This window comes from Hemicordylus capensis, chromosome 3, assembly GCF_027244095.1.
Source record: "Hemicordylus capensis ecotype Gifberg chromosome 3, rHemCap1.1.pri, whole genome shotgun sequence".
NCBI classification, from domain to species: Eukaryota; Metazoa; Chordata; class Lepidosauria; order Squamata; family Cordylidae; genus Hemicordylus; species Hemicordylus capensis.
The window spans coordinates 290,417,516-290,442,177 of record NC_069659.1 but is presented as its reverse complement, the minus strand read 5'-3'; the positions used below and the strand labels follow the sequence as shown (position 1 = coordinate 290,442,177).

The window sequence follows — 24,662 nt, the reverse complement described above, 5'->3', positions numbered from 1 at the left end:
GAATCTGTAACGAAGACAAGGTTTTTGTCACACACAGTAACAGAATACAAAAGAGAAAGAATGGTGTCATTAGCTGAGGTTACACCATTTGCAAGCTTAGGTCATGGAAAGTACAGGCTGAATGCAAGCTGTGATGTTAACTTTCTTCTGTTGACAAATGGAAGCTATTCTGTCTTTGCCCAGGGTAGGGCAGGCACCAGAAGAGGAAACTGGAAATATTTTGATGGGTGCCTGCCCACTTATTCCCTGAGAAGGGGTGGGGAGAGGAAAAAGCAGATTTGCAGGGGATGGGGTGGTAGAATCGAAGGAGAAATACTGCAGTGATTGATGGGGGAGGCTTCTGCAGGGGAAAAAAAGTGAATACAGGGGGGCTTATCACCTCAGCCATTTTTGCAGCAAGGTGCAAAGCCCCTGAGGTGTAAGGCAAGGAAAGAGGAGGAAGACCCCATGGAAGTGGGTAGGGAGGGCCTTTCCTCCTTGCTTGGTCTCTGCTGGTGTGTACGCGGGCTGCTGCTTTCTAGCAACTGCAAACCTGCACTGCTCACGTTCTGCAGAGAGACGTGCAGGCAGGAGACGGCTCATGGCTGTCGAGCAGGCTGCGAGGAAAGGGAGGAGGAGTAACGAGTAAGCAGGGGAGTGGGTGCATGGCTGTGTGTCCTGGGTGTCTCCCTGGGAGTGTACAGGAGGCCTGCTCACACATGCATGCACTCACACCACTCTTTATCTCTCACACCTTCACAGCTGAACAAAAAGTGAAGATCCTAGTGCCCCTCTCTTTGTTGGTGGGTTAGACTGTTGACTTGTTATCTTTTTCATTGTTATTTATATTTATATTGTAATTGTATTCCCCCCCCCCTTGTGCTGGTCATAGACCACAATAAACGCTGATGATGATAGTGCCCCTCTCTGCCTCCGCTCCTTCTTCCCACCTTCTCTGCAGCTCTGCTGCCCCTTCACGCCTTGCCTTATGGCACAGGCAGGTGGGGGAGCGAGTTGGGCTCATCAGCGAGCTCTGTGTGTGTGTGTGTGTTTGGGGGTGGATTCTCTCCTCTCCCTTCTTCGAAGGATCCCTCAGGGAGGAGCTGCACTGCCACCAGCTGCTCTAGCCCTAAGCCCATCCAGGAGCCCTCAATCCCTACCACTCTTTCTCCCTCCCTCTCCCTGGAAGGCTGCACTCCGCGTTTCCCTTCAGCAAGGGTCCCTGAAGGAGTGTCATTGTTGCCTATGCACACAGCCCAGCCGGGGCCCCCTCTGGACTGCCGGGCCCCGGTAATTTGTACCGGCTCCCCCTCGCCTCTTGTCAGCCCTGCTTGCCCCTCGTAGTGCTATAAATGCACATTAAAACACATGGCTCATATACTGCACAATGCAACTACCATCGACTGTGTTGCACAACAGGCAGAATTGTGCTCAGTCAGAAAGTTGCCTAAATGTAGTTGCACCCATTATTTCCCAAGGGCGTCATGTTGCCCAACTGCGTTTCCAGCTGAATGGAACTGCCCTGTTATGCAGCACTGTCAGTATTGGTTACACAGACACTTCAGGGTGGACAGTGCTCCAATAGCCTGTGTTGCTTTGCACAATTCTGCTTGTAACTCAAAGACCAGGTGCTACAAGGTGTATATCTGGAAGCATAGTAATATTATACTAATATAATATTATACTAATATAAAAGATTGGCTTTGAAAACACAGGACATCCCCTCAACAGAAACATTCCCTGAGAAGAAAGCACCTGGATTCCCCACAGGAAATGAGCAAGAATAGTTCATTAGGAACATAGGAAACTGCCATATACTGAGTCAGACTATCTAGCTCAGTATTGTCTTCACAGACTGGCAGTGGCTTCTCCAAGGTTGCAGGCAGGAATCTCTCTCCGCCCTATCTTGGAGTAGCCAGGGAGGGAACTTGAAACCTTCTGCTCTTCCCAGAGCGGCTTCATCCCCTGAGGGGAAAATCTTGCAGTGCTCACACATCAAGTCTCCCATTCAGATGCAACCAGGGCAGACCCTGCTTAGCTATGGGGACAAGTCATGCTTGCTACCACAAGACCAGCTCTCCTCTCATTATTACACAAATAACTCAAACGATTGTGTGGGAAGGCCATTACTCTCAGACTTCTAGCTAGATCAAATCTTTAAATAATGATATTTATAGATTATCTTTTAAAGATATAATAATGACACCCTAAGAGCTTGCCTACCTTCAGCCTAGGAAAGAACTGACGAGCTAGCCATGGCCTGTTTTTGAAGTTTGGGTAAGCTCAAAACATCCTAGGATAAGATTTTGTTCCTCCTTTTAGCAAGATGGATCCCTCCTTTAGCTGGACAATTGTAGAGAACAAATTATTTCTGCCTGTACTCCCATCTTGCCAAGACATTGTATGTTCTTGTTGGTATAGGAAGTAGCTACTTTATGAACTGTCTAAGCAGATTGCATTTATCTAAGGAATGTATTGCTTATAATAATTCGAATATTTCGTTGATTATGGCTGTAATGCCTTCTGGCCATGTTAATTAATAGTCTTTTGTCAGGCTATTAATCATCCCTCATGTGGGACTGATTGAAGTCCCAAAAGGAGAATTGTACCTTTTTGAAGGTTTTTCTTTTGAAGTTAGAAGCAATCCTAGAAAAAGTATTAATCCAACAGAAGCTGGTTAGCATTATAGGCTTATAGTCTCACCTCATAGTATGATTAAAACGTTTTGGTGGGGGCAGGAAGCTCACTAGGCAATATGGAGATATAATAAATCTGACAGCCACAGCAATCTTAGAATCAAACACAACTTCATTATATTAGGAAAATGATTTTCTAATTAACTCATGAGGAAACCTTGTGATTCATCCACCCTAATAGAGTTTGAGAGTTCAGACTTCCTCATCAGTGTCATAAAATCATTGTCCCTTATAAATTATCACTTTCTCTAGTCTATAGAGAAAGAGAGCTTGATAGATTAATTGGGTATTTAAACAGGCTACAGATAACTCTAATAATGATCTTTACATTTTGGCATGCGCTAATGTAACTAGTTTTAAGCAGTGTTAAGAAAGCTCCTTTGAAGTAAATACAATTTGATATGGAAGAATCTTCTCTCTTGAAGCTAACTTCACATTGATCTTCATTCTGAGAACAGAAACATTTGTCAGACTCAGACCTGTCAAGATCGGGAAATGGAGTTTTCCTCTAAAATCTCCAGACAGGTTTAGTGCAGTAACATGGTTGGGTAAAATTAATGCTTTTCAGGCACCTGTGCAGAGAAATCACCAGGACAGAGGTGAAGGAGGAGTCCCCCAAACTTACTCCCTCTGCAGGGACTAGTCTCTGGGGACTTGCTTTTATTTTATTTTATTGGATGTTTATGGAATTCTTTTAACTGACTGATTGTGAGCCGCCTTGGGGATCCCTTTTGGGATCAAAAGGTGGAGTATAACTACTTTAATACATAAAACAAACGATTGCAAAACACGTTTTAGCTCTTTGTCTGAGCAATTTTAGAGGCTTTCAAGGGTGGGGGGAAAGTGCTATTATTCCCTATACAAAGCAAGAGTACCATCATAAACTGTTCTTTCAAAAGCTCGACTGGAAAGACCCACCCACACCTACTTAAATTCCCGAATGGTCATAAGAAACATTTCAAGAGCAGATTATGTGTCAGGATAGCTTCTAATTCTGCTCCTGCAACAGATAGATGCTACTGACATCGGAAATTCTAAGTGCTTACATTCTTAATAGAGCTCTCACTTTCTGTGATAGACCAAAATATTCATATATGCAAAGTTGTTCTGCAAAGTAGGCCTTTACACCTCTAAAATGGCTGCCTAAATATAAAATGGCTGTGCTGGAGCTAAGAAATGCTTGAAGGCCCAAACCAAAGTGACCTGGAAATGCTCTTTGTATTGCTCAAGTTGATTTTGTACTTTTAAAATGGTTGCTTCCAATGCGTTTTGCAGTGCATAAAGGGTGATGGAGCTAGTCGAGGTGCTTCTGAACTTTATAAAGTACCTTGTTTATTACAGTTATTTGATCAAGCTTTGGCAATATGGATGTCATGAGCTGTAATGAGAAATGCCTGTGTGTGCGAAAGGGTGAGTGAAGACATATTTAACAGTGGAAACAGACAAACAGGCTGAAGAATACTAGGTGAAAAAGGAAGCATGTTAAGAGTCTATACTTGAGAGACGAGTGCAGAGTGGGATGAACCATCTCCAGTGGCAGAGAAATTATCTACTGAGCATGTTTAGGACACGTTGACTTGGGCCAACAGCCAAAGCCTGAACTCTGGGGGACTTCCCAAAGGAGGGACTAGCCAAGAGGCCTAGAGAGACATTCCACTGATGTGTCCTAGGAGTATAGCCTGAGAGAATGCCCTGTCAGAGCATCTATACAATACCATAACAAATGTTGGAAGTTAAGGACTTTGCACTGTCCCGTCTCAGACAGTGGAGGACAGACTAGTGAGTCAGAGGGCTAGAGGGTCAAGACATTGATCATCCCTTCTCCACTGCTCTGATACTATCCCTTTGATATGTAGATTGCTAATCTCAGGGACTAACTTCCCTCCTCTCTCTTCCCTACCTGCCCTTCTACCTTGCAACATGGCAAGCTTCTCTCCTTGCACCATGTGTGCAGCGAAGATGCAGAATCCATCTGCATCCAGCTAGATAGATAGATTAGAGATCCTAACTCCTCACTTTCCTATCTAGAATGGAGTTCCTTAATAAATGCCTTATATATTGACTTGAAACTATGAATTGGCTCCAAGTTACTTTACTCTCAGCATACACGCATGCCTAACTAAATCCGCTGTGTTGTGCCTCTGTGCACTCTGCTATAATGAGAAAGAAATTCTCTCACCACAGAGAATTTCCAACAACAAGTCCATGGAGTTAGGAAAAAATCACCATCTTGCAACCTGGGACCTGCATAGCACTTCCTTGTCCTGTTGACCACACCCAGCACCACCTAAGTAAAAAAGGTTGGCCACTTTTTCAGTTAGGTAGAGAGAAGTATACCTGTGGTAGGAATGAGACTTGTGTTGAGTTTTTATTATTATCCTAAATCTTTGTTTCCCTAGTGGATTTCTAGTTTCGTGGCTGGAACTATTATTTTGATAGCATAATTATTATTTGTCTTTATTTACCCAGTGCTAAACATATCAGTCTCTTTTACAGTTGCCTGAATATTACGGTTATCATTTAACTCTGTCATTGTTGCATCGCTTCTGGGTTCCGGGGTCCATCTCTCCCTCACCCTCTTGGAATAACATCCTATGCAAAACTAGAGGCATTTCTTCTGGGCGTAACAATGACAAGCAGGAACCCACAGAAGACCATTACAAAACCAACAACCAAGTTCCTCAGTCATATTTTAGACTTACAATATTGCCATGTGTGTATTGTGCAGCACAATGTTCCAGCTCAAGGCCAGTGCCAGGGACTGGGCAGCTGCCAAGGGCTAACAACTGATCCCTGTTCCCTTGGCCTTCATGTGATGGTGGGGGAGTGGAGTGGTCTGTTAGGAGGGTTAGGAACATGGCAAGGGAAAAGACCAGGAATTAAATTTAAAAATTTAACAGATGCTAAAGAAAGAGGTGGTCTTACCCTGCCTGATTTAAGGTTGTATTTTGATGCTGTTTGTTTGACATGGTTAAAAGAATGGATAACATTAAGAAATCCCAGAATACTTGGTCTGGAAGGATTCGATAGAAGGTTTGGATGGCATTCATATCTGTGGTACGATAAAAGTAAAGTGCATAAAGATTTTCTTAATCATTATGTAAGAAGGAGTCTAATGGGAGTGTGGGTAAAATATAAAAAATGGTTGGAATCTAAAACTCCATTATGGTTATCCCCGATTGAAGCTTTAGCACGTAAAGAGACAAATATGCAATCTGTATGGGGTACCTATAGGGATTTGTTATGTTTCCAAGAAAAGGGCTGTAAATTAAAAAACCTAATCGAAGTACAAAATTTGGTTAGTAACTGGTTTCAGTACCATCAGTTAAATAAAATCTATAAGAAGGATCTTAAAGTTGGATTTTGATGATCAAATGTCGAGATTTGAGAAGGAGCTGTGTGAAAACAATGAAAAATTAGTTTCTAAGATGTATAAGTTGTTGCTCTTGGAGGAGACAAGAGATGAAGTGGTTAAAACGACTATGGTAAAGTGGGCTCAAGATGTGGGTCATAATATAGATATGGCAGCTTGGGAAAAATTATGGAAAATGGATTTAAAGTTCACTGCATGTTATACTTTAGAAAAAATTATTATAAGATGATGTATAGGTGGTACTTGACACCCAAAAAATTAGCATTAATGTATAAAAATGTTCCAAACAAATGTTGGAAATGTGGACATTGTGAAGGAACTTTTTTTCATATGTGGTGGCCTTGCAGGAAGGCAAAGGCCTTTTGGGATATGATATATAATGAGTTGAAGAAATTTTTTAAAATGACATTTCCTAAGAGGCCAGAATCCTTCCTGCTGGGAATAATGCAAGGAGAGTTTTCCAGAAGAAACTTAAGATTTTTTATGTATGCAACCACGATGGCCAGAATAGTATATGCGCAGAAATGGAAGGACAATGAAATGCCCTCAAAAGAAGATTGGTTGATAAAAATTTTGGAATATGCTGAGATGGCAAAACTTACAGTACTGATAAGGGATGAAAACCTGGAATCTTTTAAAGAATGTTGGAAACCATTCTTACTATACTTAAAGAACTATTTTTCTAATATGGACCTTTCAGCAGGGTTTGAAGTTTAATAATAATAATAGCAGGTTGGGTAGAGTAAAATCGAGTTTGCAATGTGTAGGATGTATGTTTTGAATTACTATAGCAATAGTTGATTTGTATAGTTAATGAATTGCGCAGATTGATGAGCGGGAAGTCTGTATTTACTTAATTAGATGTAATGGGATTGTTAAGATATTGTAAAAACCAATAAAAATTTTAAAAAGCAAAAAAAAAGGAGGGTTAGGAACACAGGAACATAGGAAGTTGTCACACACGGAGTCGACTGTTTGCTCCCCAGCATAAACAGAACCAGCGACCTTGGCAGAGCTCTCCCTTATGCACACACCTCCACTGTACATTCTCATGTGCCTACGGTTTGGTTCATGCACAGGAATTAATGACTGAGTTGCAGGAGAGGAGAACCCTGAAAAGCCTCATCATGAAGGGGCTTAAGGAACCCTTTGCCTATATCTCTTAGACTGTGTAGCTGAGATGCATACTAAGCACAGGACTTTGCTAAAGCCTGTGTTGCTGCTTGTGCTAGTGAGGAGAAGATGCGTTAAAGAGAGGGAAAAGATCAGCAATCATCCCAGCTGTTTCGACAAAAAGGTGTATTTAGTTGCCAATGCATTTCAAATTCCAGTCTGCCTCAAGGAAAAAAATGCTTCACAAGTGTAGATAGTTACACCACGTAAAATTAAGCATCCCCATACTTTCACATCAAAACAAGCCAAATACCTACATTCATCATTTCCTTGTATTTATATTCTCAAAAAAGAACACATACTTTTATTAATAAGTATAAACAGTTCTATGCTTCTTGAAAGCTACTTATTAATCTCACAGGTGTATTACATAAACACACACACACAGCAAAATATGTACAAAATATAGCAGTTCCCCTGCTAACTGGGCAAAGAGGCACTTTTAAAAGTGGTGATTCTCTTATGTTTAGTTGGGGGAGACCAACTGGCCCTATCCATCCCCAGCTGGTAGGATGGCACTCAACATGCTACTGAGGAAGAGCTGAGAATCTCTCAATGGTGTTTATGACACAGTTAGATTAAAGCCTTTTGGGTGTCTGGAGGCTGATGTTGCCTTGTGGGAAAAGAAAATCCGATGCTGCAAAGACAGAATTACAATGGGAACATGGAATGTAAGAAGCATGGATATGGGAAAGCTCAACACAGTGAAAGATAAAATGACTTGACTACAGATCGGCATCTTGGGTATCAGTGAATTAATGTGGGATGGAATAGGACACATTCAGTCAGAAAATCATACCGTTTACTACTCACGAGGAACGAGGAAGGAATGGTGTTTCTTTCATAGTCAGGTAGGATATAAAAATGATAGTACTTGGGTACAATGCGGTCAGTGACCGACTAATATCAATTAGATTCCGTGGACAACTCTTTTACATGACAGTTATCCTGAAAAGTCTTCTCCAGCACCAAAGTTCAAAAGTATCAATACTTTTTCTATCTTGCTTCTTCAAAGTCCAGCTTTCGCATCCATAGAGTGTCACAGGAAAAACCATGGTCTGAACTATTCTAATATTTGTAGGTATAGACACATCACAGCATCTAAATATCCTTTCCAAGGCCTTCATTGCAACCCTACCAAGGGTGAGTCTGCAGCGTATTTATTTTTTAAAAAATATTATTATTATTTAGAGAATAAGAAAAAGAAAAGAAACATGGTTACATTATCATCTCTTGAACTTCCAACTTACAGTAATTATGTATGGAGTATTACAAATAACAATCCACAATTCCATTTCCACCCTCTGTCAGCCATTACCCCATAACAAGAATTGCAAAAAAGTAAGAAATATGAATAATGCACAAACAAACCCTCAATATTAAAAAAAAATAGCCGAATCTTCTGTGTGGATCGCGACCTTGCGCTATATTAAAATTTATAAAAGGTTCCCAAGTTAACACAAATGTTTCATCTGAGTTATTCCACAAGTAGGCCGTAACCTTAGCCATTGAAGCATATTCCCATAGTTTTAATAGCCATTCATCCAGATTTGGGGTTATCTGTGATCACCAATTGGCAGCATAAAGCATCCTAGCAGCGGTAATCATATATCGAGATAGCTCCGTATATTTGGTGGGTATACTGGGTTTAGTCACATTTAACAGAAAGAGCTCTGGTTGGTAAGGGAAATTTATATTTAAAATTTGCTGCATCTTAAAGTGAATTTTCTTCCAGAATTGTTGTGCTTTGCCGCAAGTCCACCACATGTGATAAAATGTTCCTTCATGATGTTTGCATATCCAGCAATCTCCTGGGTAATTACTGTCCATCTTACTAATGGTCACAGGGGTAATATACCAACAAAAATACATTTTATACCAGTTTTCTCTTAGGATGCTATTTGCCGTAAATTGCAGCATATTCCTTTACTGTTGACGGTCGATCCTAAAAGGCAGAAGCTATCCACTACTTCAATGTCTTCATTATCAATTCTGAGGCTGGTTGCTGTACCTGTTGTCATTCGTTTAGTCTTCTTTACATTTAGACATAGTCCCATTTTCTCACTGTGTTCCTTCACTTTCACTACTAGAGTTTGCAGATCATCTGCATTCGCAGCTATTAGAGTGGTGTCATCAGCGTAGCACAAGTTATTGATGTTTTTAGCTCCAGCTTTAAAACCACGCTCATCTTCCAATCCTGCTTCTCTCAGTATATGTTCAGCATATAAGTTGAATAAATAAGGAGAAAGTATACAGAGCCTTGTCTTACTCCTTTGCCGATCTGGAACCATTTTGTTTCACCATGTTCTGACTGGACTGTGGCTCCCTGTCCTGTGTATAGGTTTCTCATGAGAACAATTAGATGTTGTGGGGCACCCGTTTTCCTAAGGACATTCCACAACTTAATAAGGTCGACGCAATTGAAGGCTTTTCTGTAGTCAATAAAGCACATATTGACTTCATTTTGGTATTATTTGGCTTTCTCAATTATCCAGCGTGCATCAGCAATGATGTCTCTTGTTCTTTGGCCTTTTCTGAAACCAGCTTGAACAAAGCATTTCCCTTTCCATGTAGGGGTCTAATCTGCATTGGATGATCCTGAGCATTATTTTGCTAGCATATGAAATTAAGTATATTGTGTGATGGTTTGCGCAATCTGTTAAGTCTCCTTTCTTTGGTATGGGTATGTAGACTGATCTCTTCCAATCTGTTGGCCACTGTGGTGTTCTCCAAATTTGCTGGCATAGTTTGGTTAGAATGTGACTGTGTTCCGGATGTACTGCTGCTTGACTGTCAGTGGTGTGTTTCCAATCAAATTAGCACTTCCAGAGTGCAGATGCTCGTTTGACTGTCAGTGGTGTGTTTCCAATCAAATTAGCACTTACAGAGTGCAGATGCTCGTTTGTGTCCTTGCACAAAAGTGCAACACCACCGGCACTGCACTATGAGTTCTCAATAGGGTATGCAGGTCGCCATCACCAATGCTATGCTGTACTAGATGTCAGTCCATAAAACTATTTGACAAGAATCAATCATCACTTGCTCAGCACAACCATGGATCAAATAAGACTGCGAAAACAATGCCACGTATTTGGTGGACGGCTCATTAATAACTAATGATATATTGAGCCTCTTCTCATGAGCAGTGAGAAAGGCTCTTGGGCAGGCTACGGGGAAGGCAGGTTAAACCTACCTTCCTTGCAGTTGATTGTCTCTCCTTCCCTGGGTGGGAGGATCGCCTGCCTAGACAAGCAGAGGCTCTCCCAGCAGGTCTGAGGCATGGGGGGATGGGACGCACCGCCATGCCCCCTCGAGCTCCGACAATGCACTGCATGAGTGTGCAGTGCATTATGGGGAATCCCCCTTTCTGAGTGTGCCAGCCACTGCTGCTTACACACGAGCAAAAAAACCGCCGGGGTTAAAGGAACGCTCACTCCCTTAACTTTGTTTTACTGGGTGGCTAAATAGGTGGGTTGCCGCCATGGAGCTGCCAGGTTCAGGCCCGATCCAGGCGGTTCACACACGTGTGCAAAACTGGGCTGGGCTCCCTTAGCCCAGTTTTGTATGCATGTGTGAATAGCATAATCTATTCATTCATTCATTCATTCATTCATTTTAATTTATATACCGTCCTTCCTAAAGTAGCTCAGGGTGGTTTACACTAAAATAAAAAATACATAATGGACATATGAATATGCCCAAGAAGTAACATGTGAGTTGAGCTTTCTGAGGACATGAGGGACATGTTTTTCAGACCCCATTCCATGTTTGGATTCCTGATTTGGGTTATATTTTCAAAACAGTCGGGGACTGGGTTCCATATACTACAACAACAACAAATATTTATATACCATTCTTCAGCCAAAATAAATCATACATAAATAAGATGGTCACTTTTCCCCAAAGGGCTCACAATACAAAATGAAACATAAAGTAGACACCAGCAACAGCCACTAAAGGGATAGGACCAGTTGCTCTCCACCTGCTAAATATAAGAGCATTGCCACTGTAAAAGGTGTCTCTTTGCTCAGAAGGGATACAATTTTTGTGAGGTATCAGGTATCAAGCCTGCATTAACTATAGCAAATAGCTGTTCAGTTTAGGGCATGATTAGGGATGAATTCTCATAAACAGCAGGTGTTGAGACAGCCTATATCTGGGCAGTACCACTTCAGACTGTAGGTAGAACACATGACCAAATATTTATCCGTAGCAAAATACCTCCCTGCTCATAGAAAACTGGCACGTCAGGAAAAAGAACTTGCCTTTGAATTATTATTTGAATAGTATTTGAATCAGGCCTGTAAGAGGGTGTGGTAGGGAATATTTTAATGAGAGTCTGATATCAATTGGAAACATTTAGAACAGTGTAAATGGTATGTCTGTTGTTTGATGTGAATTGCATGTTGTTGCTAATCAAGCATCTGGTTTCCATCACCACAGCCAGACTGAAGAATGTGCTCGGCACAAAAAAGCGGAGAGGGAAAGTCCTGCTGTTTGTTCAACGTTTTGAAAGCACTCACCTATATTCTTGGCTTTCCCCGCTAGCAGCCAGTTGGGAGGTTGACTCAACTGCTTCTCTCATGCTGTGCCAAAACCGTTTTACAGTCCATCTAGATGACATAGTGAGGTCACTATTGGCCCCATTGTGGCTACTCTCTCTATTTACTTGCAACTGTCTTTCCCCAACCAACTTGGATGAAGAAAAGGACTGAGCATTAGAAGGCTTGGCTAGAAGACTGATGCAGACCTTCCAAGTCACTTCAGAAAAAAAGAGAATGGTCCGTAGTATGTGGTCTATCACGTGCATTGAAGCAGAGAGCCAGCTCTTGACTGACTCTAGTGGTATTGGTCACCTCATTAAATGGATGCTCCTGTGGGCTCCTATTTACACCGGCTGACATGCAGAACAAGAGCTCCATCCTTTCAAGAAGCCAGTCAACTAGCTGCACACGAGGTGTGGCTTGCAGCCCAGTGGGGGCAGAGGGGAATGGGGAAATTATTTTAATTCTTTCCCCTTCCTCCATGAGCCCCTTTCTCTGCCAGGAATATGTCCCACCCAGAGGGTCATGCGGCAATCATGAGCAAATGAATTCAAATGGCCGTGAGCTGCCTACAACAGATTTATAACAAATGAGAATAAAAGCTTTCCACCCAAGTCAATACTTCATTAATCTAGGAATTCTATCCAATACTTGAGGCATGATGAGTATGCTGGCTGGTTCACAAGCAGCAGTCCCACTGAATGCTGCAGGAACTAGTTAAGCTGCCAGGCTCCGCTATATAATATATAAACACATGGTACCACATTTTACCTTGTACCACCTAATGGCGCAGCGAGGAAATGACTTGATTAGCAAGCCAGAGATTGCCGGTTCAGATCCCTGCTGGTATGTTTCCCATAGTCTGGGAAACACCTATATCGGGCAGCAGTGATATAGGAAAATGCTGAAAAGCATCATCTCAGACTGCACGGGAGATGGCAATGGTAAACCCCTCCTGTATTCTACCAAAGACAACCATAGGGCTCTGTGGTCGCCTGGAGTCGACACCGACTTGATGGCACACTTTACCTTTACTGCATTGTTCTCTCGTTGTTTACAGCTCTCATATTTGATTTTCCCCCCCTTCCATGTTAGGTTTCCCACTTACTGGTCTTGCAAGGAATTCCTCAATCTTGTCTTGGTCATCCCAAATAAGAGTGACTTCCCAATAGATCCAGGCTGCTATCCTGCTCTGAGGAAGAATGGCGATTTAAAATTAAGTAAAAATGAGGAATTCTGGGTATGGTAACTTGGAAAGGATACCAAGAGTTTTCTGTTAGATATCCATAGGCCTCCTCACAGAGTGCAGTTCTTAGAAGAGGAAATGACTCTTAAGCCATTTCAAGTCTGCAGAACTCTGTTACACATGGAACTTAGCTGTACAGGGCTAAGTGACTCTCTCTTACATCACAACCAAGCTGCAGTGTTTTTGTGGTGGCAGATAAAACCGTAAAAGTACACAAAGCCAGGCAGAAAGAGAAATGGAGAAGGAAATCTAAGGTTAGATGCAGATGACGTGTTGATGACATAGACTGACCATATGGTTTTGACAGCAACTCAGCATAGCCTTTTCTGAAATGGTGCTGGGACTGTCAGGGCCAGCTTTTGCGCAGTTGAAGAGCAGACAGTCACCTGGGGCAGCAAAATAATGAGCAGCTGCTTACTGTTAAGAGGAGGTGCTGGATATATGGAGTGGGAAGACCTCAGGCAATTGACCGAAGGCAGCAATCCTCTTCCATCCCAAGAGCTCATTCTGGAAACCATAATATGACAAAGCATGATGTAAACAGATCATTTGTCAGCATTATGACATCCAGGGTGTACATGTGCGTATCTGTTAACTTTTCCAAAAGAGTTGGATGTCTGTTCCTTCAACCTTGATTTCCCCGCCTCTGCTCCAACCACACACAAAATAAAACTAGGCAGTGTGTTTCCATTAATGCATTCAGTCAGGTCTCAGAGGTAATTAACTGAATTACAGTGGGTCATTGGCAAAATGTATCTTGCCATTCTTCGGGCCTTTTTGCACATGAATTCAAAATGCCTCTGAACCATTCTTTCTGCAAAATTAGCACAAATGAGGCTTCAGTAACAATAGTGTGACATCCTGTCTGGGCTTGCTGACTACCTTGTTGCAGAACCTTCAAATAATGAAAGAAATCCACCTTAAAATAAGATAACATTATGTAGAATATTGGAAGATGAGTAAACTAAGACTGGCTGAGGATGAGTAGGGAGAAGATTTGTGCTATTCTTTGTCAAAAATTGTTACAGTTTCAATCTGCTAAAAAACGTGATCTTGCCCCCCAAACAAAAATACAAAGTAGGCAAAATGCTTGTGGACAACATGCTACAAATGGGAAACAAATGAGCATTAACTCTGAACAAGATGTTAGCATGGAAAGGCTCTTTCTGAGCGCCTGAGCACTTATAAGGGCCTCAGCTTTGCAAAGCTTATTGTCTTTATCTATGCAACCTCATTGTTTAAAAAACCTCTGTGAATAAATGACAACTTGGCAGCACTGTGAATACAATTGAAGGGTGTGATTCAAAGGCAATAAGGAGAGAGTATCATTAGCATGCCACCCAAAGTGGTCAGTTGGTAGGTCTGCATTCAGTTGAACCTGTGTTCAGTATTATGATGAATCTAAATCCAAGCCAGGGATTTTATTTTGGTATGCTTTGCTGCCTTCTCTATACTTTGTATTATTGTTTTCAGTGTGGAACAATGCATCACATGATACCTCATGGTCTTTCTTGGTTGGTTGATGTGCAATGCTTCTCTGATAGGGTCCAGTGGCATGATCCAAAGAAGGAAGGAAGTGCTGTGACATGAGCCAAAGTATTGGTGCAAAGTCTGCACCAGTGTTCATCATTGCTGTGTTGTGCTGTGTTGAAGTGTCTGGCAACACCCCACAAATAATTGTGCTGCTATTTGCAGATAGGCCTCTCACATGTGCCTGTGATCAAGGTGCATGGTTGTAGCCACACCACACAATTATACACACAAATATGTTATAATATTTGTGGGTGTTTTAAGGCCTAACACTCTTCTATAGAAACATAGGCCTACTCCAGGGGGCCTATGAATAAGTCATGAATAAGTCCTATTGAAATCAATGGCAACTGAGTTAGTCACAACAATTAGCTTACATACTCATCAATTTCAATAGCACAGGGGCATGGCTTGCTTTGTCTACATTTAGGCCACAGGCTGTGCTCACATATACCATATTTTACTCCTGCACCTGCTGTTATGGTATCTTCTAGGGCTGTGCACTGTGCACATTATTGGGATCAAGATCAGGATTATTGGGATCAAGATCAGGATCAGTATTGACCCAATGCCAGTAACAATCAAATTGTGTATTTGATCATTGCACTCCACTTTGCATCAGTATCTTCTTGATGCATCAGACTGGGGTTGAGGGGCTTATCTTTAAAGAAGAACTGGCATTCCACGAAGAAACGGCTGCTCAGAGGACAGCAATAGCAATTCAAATAATCGCGTTTCCTTTCACTCTGCTGCCCTAGGGTGCACCAGGACAGGAAACAACATACATGCATTGCATCCTTTTCCTGGTGCATAACTGGGAGGAAAATGGCCACACTCTGAATCTAAAGGATGCAGCCATCCTCCCCCCTGCCCCCAGTAATGCACCAGGAAAAGGACATAATGTAATGATGTTGCTCTCTGCCTTGGTGTACCTAGGGCAGTAGTGTGAATGGAAAGGTGGCAATTTGATTTGCTGCCATGGTGGCAGCCTTCTGAGTAGGGATGTGCACATATTTCTGACTTAATCGATTCGACTCAAAACTGCTTGCACAGAATGGGATTTGTTAAAATCAATTTGAATACGGGTGACTGTGAATTGAATTCACATTGAATACAAGCAAATTTGATTTTGAGTTCAGGCAAATTCAAATCAATTTGAATGAATCCCTTTCTGTGCAAGCAGTTTTTAGTTGAATCAATTTGAATTTGATTTAAATTGGAATCAATTTGAATTTTTTGCACATCCTTACTTCTGAGCAGTTGCTTTCTTTGTGGAACGCTGGATCCTCTTTAAAGGTAAGCCCCTCTCCCCACAAATCTCTAATAGGTTTGATGCAATGCTGATATGTTGTGGCAATGGCATTGCATCAAATCTATTGTCAATATTGGGGACATTTCCCCATCAGAATAGTTTCTGAAGAAAAATGTGCCGATATAGCTTGCATTGCATTGGAAGAAATTATTGTTCTGATCCAATACACAGCCTTAGTATCTTCTATGCGGATGATTTTTTTTACTCACGCAAGCCCAGTGCTTTGATCTCCCAGCATTTAAAAAAAATTTTTTTCCTCCCCACATTGTTATTGGAAAGCCTACCTGCTCCACAGGTACACATGTCAGACTAGAGGTGCAGCAGCATCTACAGTGCATGGAAATGTGGGCTAGGCTCCACAGAGCATGTAATATTTCTCTTCCTTTTCCCAGAGGCACAAACTTAGTCCCAGCCAGGAGCTTTTAATGAGGCAGCAAGCTGGCGCCCTTCTCCCTGCAGGTACCATGCAGCAGCCATTAATTTACCATTGTTCCTGTGCAAGGAGCTGTTGCTAGCCATTAGCAGAAGCCAGATGGTGCTTTCACACTAATGAGGCTTTGCATTCTAGAGGAACAGATAGGAACCTCTGATTCCACAGGTATTCCTAAACCTTGTCAGCTGAAGCAGCAGGGACAGTGCTTTATTCCTTGCTTCTGCCATGCCAGTTTGCCCACGATGCATATCGCCTTAGTGGGACACTCTTTTTTTAAAAGACAGGTGTGTATGTAGTGTAGACATGTTGCTTTACATAATTCTGCTGCAGCTGGTATCTGAAGCATCCCTTCATATAGGGTGGCCTGCCAGCCTTTCCAAAGTACTCATAAGAGGCCATTTTTAAAAAAATGTATATAGCAAATCATTACTGCATTTGATGGTGAAGCTAGAAGGCTGATAAGTCCAATTACTACAAGTTAGCTTTTTAAGATGCAAAGGATCCTGCCTAACACTATTTTTTTTTCAACTTAGTAAGATTTTGCATTCCCAACATTTTAGAGCAGGGGTTCTTGACCTCGGTCCCCAAATGATGTTGCAATGACTGGGGATGATGGGAGTTGTAGTCCTACATCTGGGACCCAAGTTTGGGAAACCCACTTTTAAAGTAGCACTCTTCTGTTCTACCTCCAACCTATCCTGGGCAACATTAACCACCAGTAATACAGTCATTTGTCATACTTTTAAACAAGCCAAATCATGGAAGAACACAGCCTGAAGAAGCCAGAGCAAAGATACCATGCAGACTACAGACTGTTTTTAGGGTTTATTAAATTGACTAACATTCAGTCTTGATCTAGACAAAACAATTAGATGACTGTTCCTTTACTTTGCGTTATCCATTTTTCATAGTAGTTGTTGAGGAAAATAAAAGGAAACAAGCTTCCTTGTCATTAACACTTGAAAAAGAAGAAGCTATAAATAAATATGTAAAGCTTTAAATGTTACTTGGTTCAACTTAAACATTGCTTTTAGTTCCTGCAGCAAACATGCAGACCTTACAGAGTCAGTCCACTGGAAAACAACTGTTGGGATACTTTCAGCTGTTGACAGTAAGAAGAGCCTGTTTGATCTTGTGGGAGAAAAACCAGGGAGTGGGGGCCTTTTTTTAGAGAGATAGAAAGTAGAACTTGGTTCCTTGGCAGATCACTCAAGGAAAGGAAGAGGGAACTTGCTCCCATGTAGGAATTGTCCATGGATTTCCTGATACTTCTCGCACAGATGTGGAAAAGCAAGAGGTACATGAGCAAAGCAAGCAAAAGTAACATGGTTTCTCAGGATTCCAAGACTCCTGGTCAGAAACCCTGGAGGCTTGTGAACATGTCTGGTGATTGACATCTATAGGAACGTCACAGTGCATGTGTTTTAAAAAGCACTTTAAAATCAGTTCAAAAGAGGCAATAAAAATAAGTTAAAAACATATTCCAATATGTACAAAACAAATCATCCTCTGAAAATAATTTCAACATAATTATTTTTCATAGCTCAGCTCTCAAGTTCAGCATATAGAAGGGACACCTGAGAAAAAGGGAGGGAAATGTAGGAACTGCAGAGCAAGATGAGGGTGGCTGGAACTGGAAGCTCATTTGCATACAATGCCTTTCAACTTTTACTGATAACCAAAATATCAAAAGAGGGTCAAGAGAAATGGTAATAGCCCATTACCTGTGTATAATAACCAGCCCTCCTCACATAGCCTAGGTGACTCTGGCCATGACTGCATGCTGTCAAGACCCAGTAATTTTGATTGCTCTGTGCTCTAAGGGCCTGCCTTGGACTTTACCACAAAGACCCTTGTATTTGTTCCTGCAAATGGAATGTGATAATCTGTCATTCAAAATGAAAGGAAAGGATGGATAACTGAGCAGAGCTGCAATTGGAAGCATATCTGGGGGTGGGTGGTGGGTGGGAAGAAAATAGTGGAAGGAACGTGCTGTATGAAGATTTCTATAGTGCTGCCATCTCTTTCGTTTCCTTTCAGATAACTATGGGTGGTTACATGGCTCAAATGGATTTTACGGCATTACAGAACCACTAACCTCTCAAGCTGATGTATCAAAGCCTGATCAGAACTGTCCTGAAACCATGGACCATTTAATACATGTAAAAAGACTGACTTCCTCATTATAGTTACGGTGGATCTGCCTTGGAACATTAACCACTTCCTATTTGATGATTTAGCACTACAGAGAACTTCCCATAGGCATAATGTGACATGAGGCAATCATATGTTGACACTGCAGATGTGCAAGTATGTCATTCAAGCAGACAAGAGATTGTGTGTGCTGGAGAAAATCTGTGAGGAGTTGCATCGCGGGAATCAGGGGTGGCAAGTCACCTGATTCCTAAGGAGGAATCCTTAACATCCTTGTTTGTGATATCTCCAGGGATAATCAGTGTAAACACTACATGAACATATATGTCAAATTGCCTAGAGAAAAGTTCCTGCCAAGTGAAGCTTATGTGCCATTGTGGATGTTTTGCTGTCCTTTGCCTGTGCTGCAATTGGGCAGGCTAGCCTACGGCTGTGTCAGCCAAACAACATTGCAAAAAGCTCTATGCAACCAAACTTGCATTAAGAACTACATGGTGAAAATGTGTCTGACTCTAAGCAGAGAGAAAATATATAGGCCAAAGAAGTTGCCCCGCAATGTGGTGGCAATATAGCGCCTCAGCATTTCACTTGCTCTGGTCTGGCCTACTGAACAAAAGCTAAAGGGCACAACATCTTTTCCAGTAATTACTGGATACTGAAGATAACATTGGCTTGACTGGTGACTGAGAATCTGAATTAGTAAGTCTTCTACACAGCCATTAAATTTTGTGGCAAAGCTCTAATCCTGGAATACATACTCAACCTTGGGTCCAAGAGGAGTCATTGTAAGCAGTTTCAAGACAGCCTTAATACCTTGTTACATGACTAGGCCTATGTCTACCAAGATAGACAAGGTGGGAACAAACAGTCCATGGGTGTGTATCTGTGTGGCCTAACCCGCTCCCTCCACCCCAGGAGGCAGACCAAGAGCTTGCTGAAAGATTTTGTGGGAAAGATTTTGTGGGGCAAACTGTCTTCCTTAGCCCAGAGCAGGAGTGTGTGGGCAGGAATGCTGGGAGAATGAAGGAGGTGCCCTGCCTAGCTGGGGCTGCAAAGGATCCTGCTGTGGCACTGGTCTTTCTTCCCCATGTTCTGCTATTAGCAGTTGGCTGGAATTGCCACGAGTCTGCTTGTGCTCTGGTGCTGGTACTCCCTTTTGGTGCAAGGAAGGAGCAAAAGTCATCCTTCTTTTAAACTGCATGGTGATCTAAAGTTGCATGAGTTCCCTTCAACAAGCTTTGCTTGTTATGGAGGTGAACTGACCTGAGGAAAGGTGGAGCGAGAAAGGGCCAGTTGGCTCAGTGACAGATGCAGTGGCTGGAACCGAAAGCTTCAAAGCCCTCTGTCCAAGCCACTGTCATGGAAGAGGAACCATCTGGAGAATCAGACCATCTCCCTGTCTGCATCGCTAAGCCCCTCCATCTGCTCTGTCCTGTTCAGTTCCTTGGTCACACAAATCTATCTATCTATCTATCTATCTATCTATCTATCTATCTATCTATCTATCTAATCTACCTACCTCCCTACCTTGATAGATATGCCTACCTATATAGATGTGCATAATTTTAAAGCCAGTACATCCTCTACGCTTTAAGGTACTCTTTCAAAGAGGATGGAAATCAAGGTATGCGATTCTCCATGGCTTCAGACCTTGCATCCTCTGTATAGCCAAAGTAAGCTTGATATGGGATCAGACTTCTCTGTCCACACACGACTGAATTTTTAAACATATCTGGTGAAAGACATTCTGAAAGAAGGCATGAAGCCCGTGTTCTTTGAACCGAGACCTCATTGGTAGAGCACATCTAGGTTGTAATTTTGCTGCTGTTTCCATCTGATTGCTCTGCACAGCCCTCACAAGGGCTGTGCCAATCTCCATGCTAGCTGCACTTCAGTCAGCAGGGTAAGAAGAAAATGGAAGAACCTTGCTGTGTCAAACCAAAGATCCATCTAGTCTAGCATTCTGTTTCCAACAGTAAATGGACAGATGACTTCAGGATGCCTACCAGCAGAGCCTGAAGGTAACAGTCCGCTCTCACTGTCTGTCCTCCAGCAACCAGCATTCAGAAGAATACAGGCTGACATAGTGCACAGCATTCTGCACACATTTTAATGCAATTGTATACAGTTGTGCAAATGCCAGGAATTGCACCAACACAACTGTGTGATGGTAGGCCATATTAAATAAAGGCCTACCACTGTGCAACTTCATTTGCACAGTTCCCTGCATTTGTGGAATGGTGTACATGCAGAGTTAAAACGTGTGTGAAATGCTGCACAGTATGCCAGCCACTGCCTTTGAACCCGAAGGTTTTGTTTAAGCTAGTATGGCTAATCGTTGGCGGCTAACCTCCTATAAGAACCAGTGCAAGTATCATGTCAACTGTAGCGCAAGGACAGCAATGGGAGCACAAACCCTTCGTGCTAGTTAGTATTTTGGTTGCGAGAATCCCTCCCCCCCTGCACTTGCCTTACCCGTGTAGCACCACCATTGCTGGAGAAAGCTGCCCTCAACCTCAAGCAGCATTGCTACTCCCCTAAAGCATGACTAATTATAGGCTTTCTGGAACAGTTCTGCAACCATGGCAGACTGACAACACATCTGATACTCTGTTATATGAAAAATGTGTTGCTAGCTGGGATCTGATCTATCTCCTCCTTCATTTCCTCCAAGCCACTTCATTGACCTCAGTAAGCCCTAGCTACAGAAGGCTTCCGTGCAAAGCAATTTCTCAACTGCCTTCAGTGTGACCTGGTGGCTGGCTGGCAGTACAAAATCCCCCTTTGCCTAAAGAAGCCTAGAAAACGATGAGTGCTGGGGGAGAGCTGTGTGTACAGCCGGAAGTTTAAGTTCCTACTGCAGTCACTTGCATGGCTGAGCAAGCAAGTGGAATTTAAGAGCTGCAATAGACATTTCAAAGACCCCTCCAGCACCATAATCACAGACTGTCAACATAAGGGAAATTCTGCAAATGACATGGAAGATGAAAGGGTGGCACATCATCTGCCCACTGCAGTTTAAGCAGTTCTTGTATATAAAACTGAAAATCATGCATATCTTTTAGTTTTGCTGCGGTATTATATCTGATCGCGAAACAGCTGGTACCACACCAAGCAGCAGTCCTTAAGCATCATAATAAACTACTGTATATTCACACTGGCTGACATAATGCACAACATTATGCACATGGTGGAAACATAATATTTACGCAGATATGCAAGATATGCATAGTTGCACTTGCACAACAGCACCAATGTTAAGTCCCACCGCATGCATGGTTTTTCGTTTATAATGGTTTAAAGTTTTATTGATGGTTATTTTAAATTGTTTATATGATTTAGGGTTTTGTGTTTTAATAATTTGTAAACTGCCAAGATATTTTATATGGGGCGGTATATAAATGTGATAAATAAAAATAATAATAATGATAATGCATAGCATTGTGCAGTATGTCAGTCACTATGTTAAAATGTTCTCCTAAAAAGCCACTAAAGGAAGGAAACATGGTGTCAGAGAAAAGACTCTGCCACACTGTTTTTTCTCAGTGCTTTGATTAATTTAGGTGAGGTCTGGTGCCTGTTGATTTTGTTTCCTACACTTAATCATAGATCCTCTGCCTTTTAGCTGTATACTGCAATTGTTTCGTACAATCTAGGTGTTGGCGTTTCAGAGAATTTTGCAATCTCATTGTGTCAGTTCCAGATTAATGTTTTTGATCTGAACATAAGAAAATGCAGGAAGCAGAATATTTGCCAGTGTTGGGACCTGAAAATGACACGCTTTCCCCTGCAGCTACAAGGATAGTGTTCTGAGCACAAAAGATCACACACCCACTCACCTTCCTTTTGCAGATGTAAGTGAAGCTGATAACCATATTCAGTAGTTTTATTTCTTTAGCTTATTGTTATAACAATATTACACAAGGAAAATATTAGAGAGCGCCTATCATTGATGTTCTCAGAGATCTGAGGTTTTTATAGGCAGACCCATTAAGGTTTATTCAAGTTATTGTGGGAATTAAATTTGGACATGAAGAATAAAAATCTAGCTTTTATCTGTGACCACACAGCTCAATACATGGAAGCAGATTTTAGCCCTTAGAACCTGGTACCAATTGTTCAAAGTATAACACAGCAGGCTCTCTAGTAGTCTTCAGACTATGAATATGGATTAGTTGCTGCAACCATTTTTATATTATAGATCCGTAACTATGAATGCACAGAGGAAAGCCTTTGGGTAAAGTGACATGGTCTGCATAAAGAACAGCTGCTCCTTATACTGTATTTCACATATGTTTTGTGGGTAAAGAGAATGTTAAATAGCATTTAAAAAACCTGTTGTTGTTGTTACAGAAATATACAGGTGTTTGGGGAATTAGCAAATTGCAAAATCTAGCATTTTTAACATGCAGTGCTCCCCCAACCCCAAATAATGCCAAAACAATTATGTTAGGATGAGAGTTTTCCTTGCCTCAACCTCAAGAGCAAATTTATGACCAGCTGTGCACACTCAGAGAACAGGAAGGTCTTCATGGAAGAAGTACTGACATGGGACGGCATCAGCACTTGGATCTGGTCAAGTACTTAAAGACCTGGGTAACTTTCCATGCTTGGGTAGTCCAAGGAACTTGGGTATTTGGCATGATCAGATGAGCATGAAAGAAATGGGAAGGGCTTTCAATCAGTCTATGTGAGGCTGCCTCTTCTGAAGTTTCTTTTTCATGCAATTCAATGTCATTTTCACGGACTGACTGGTGGAGTAGAACACCTAGAAATGGCAAGCCATGCATGAGGAAATCAGGCAGGCTGCTGCACAAGCGACACTGCTACCTCCTTCCATATATATGTGAGAAAAGAAACATCACATTTTTAATTCCAAAGTCCCGGCAACAGTGTGCAAAGGCTAGGGATGGAGATTTCTGTTACAAACCACGGGAAGCTTCACTGTGCTGGAACAAGTGGTATCAACCTCCGCGCTTTCAATTTTTGGTAGGATATGCAGTGAGCTTGAAAATCAAGCTGGCTGCCAGCTTATCTGGACTTTGCCTACAACCTAGCCAATTCACATCCTAGGGGTAGGTAATAATTAAGCAAAGAAGGCTTTTGTTTTGTTTCTCTCTTTTGGACCAACCCACAGAAATATAAAAGTGTAAAGAAATGTAAAGAAAAGAAAGCAAGAAAGAAAGCACATGCTTTGGAGAGCAACTTGTCATTGGATGGTCTGCAAACAAAAGCTGTATGATATTCAAGCAAGGAGTATGGCAGACATCAAAGGCTGTTAAAATCTGAACCTGAAGCTGAGAATGAGTCAAGATTTCTAGTCTTCCAAATGCTTTGACTTGGCTCCAAATAAAAAGGCAAGACAGACTTTACCCATCAAGTAAACCAGGGCAATGCAATGTTGCCTCTTAAGTTAAAGAAAGCAGCAGTTGTCAAGCTCATAGCTAGTGGGTGCAATCCAGCGAAGGTTAGCTGCGTCTAAATCCCATTCCAATCAATGGAACTGAAGCACTGAGTTGGATGCTTAGGTCAAGCCCTATATGAGACTTATATAAAATAAAGTAACATAAATAAGTGCATCTGACTTTTACTGTGTTGTAGTCAACATTGAGGACAAAACATATATTGTCAAACAATGAGCATTTTGAATGTTTTAACATTTGTGCCTCATTAAGTAAATGCCCTCCCTGGAACCAAAGGGTATTTGTATGGAACATCATAGCCTGAGTGGACAATCTCCATTTAAATGTGGGGATTGGTGCACACCCAATCTACCTCTAGAAAAGGACTTCCATGTGAATATGGCACAAGAACACCCATGTTGGATTTTATAAGGGAATTAATTTGCTTTCAGACACCTGCCTAAGGCTGAGGATATTTGTGCACTATTCACCAATTGTTTTGCTAATGGCATGTGAGTGAGTGTTGACTGTGAGTACAAGCATGCAAGACACCAGTGCAATGTATCCAAACCTCTGTGCTTGATATGTGGTCCAGATTGTAAGCTATTTGCTTGCGTGTTTTTCATTCTCTGCCTTTTCGTTTCCTTTTTTGCTTTGCTTGTTTTGATGATCTGTTCTTTTTGACCGCAGGTTCCATTTGAAGACAAGCAACTGTATCGGAGCTGAAGCCATGGTTTGGCAGATTCACTGCCACTATTGTGACTTGCACAATTGAAAAGCTCACATGAGCAAGGGAAAAACATTGATAACCTTTGAGGAT

The 24,662-nt window shown here is 41.8% G+C and overlaps 1 long non-coding RNA gene across 2 annotated transcripts in view; it reads left to right on the top strand.

Moving 5' to 3' along the window:
- The window catches only part of LOC128350380 (uncharacterized), a 43,531-nt gene extending 18,877 nt beyond the window's left edge, over positions 1–24,654 (top strand). For both annotated transcript variants that reach the window (XR_008319300.1, XR_008319299.1), the window contains exons 2-3: positions 18,327–22,294; positions 24,533–24,654. This is a non-coding gene — a long non-coding RNA (uncharacterized LOC128350380). The remainder of the gene's footprint in view (positions 1–18,326; positions 22,295–24,532) is intronic.
- Positions 24,655–24,662: the final 8 nt, after the last annotated feature.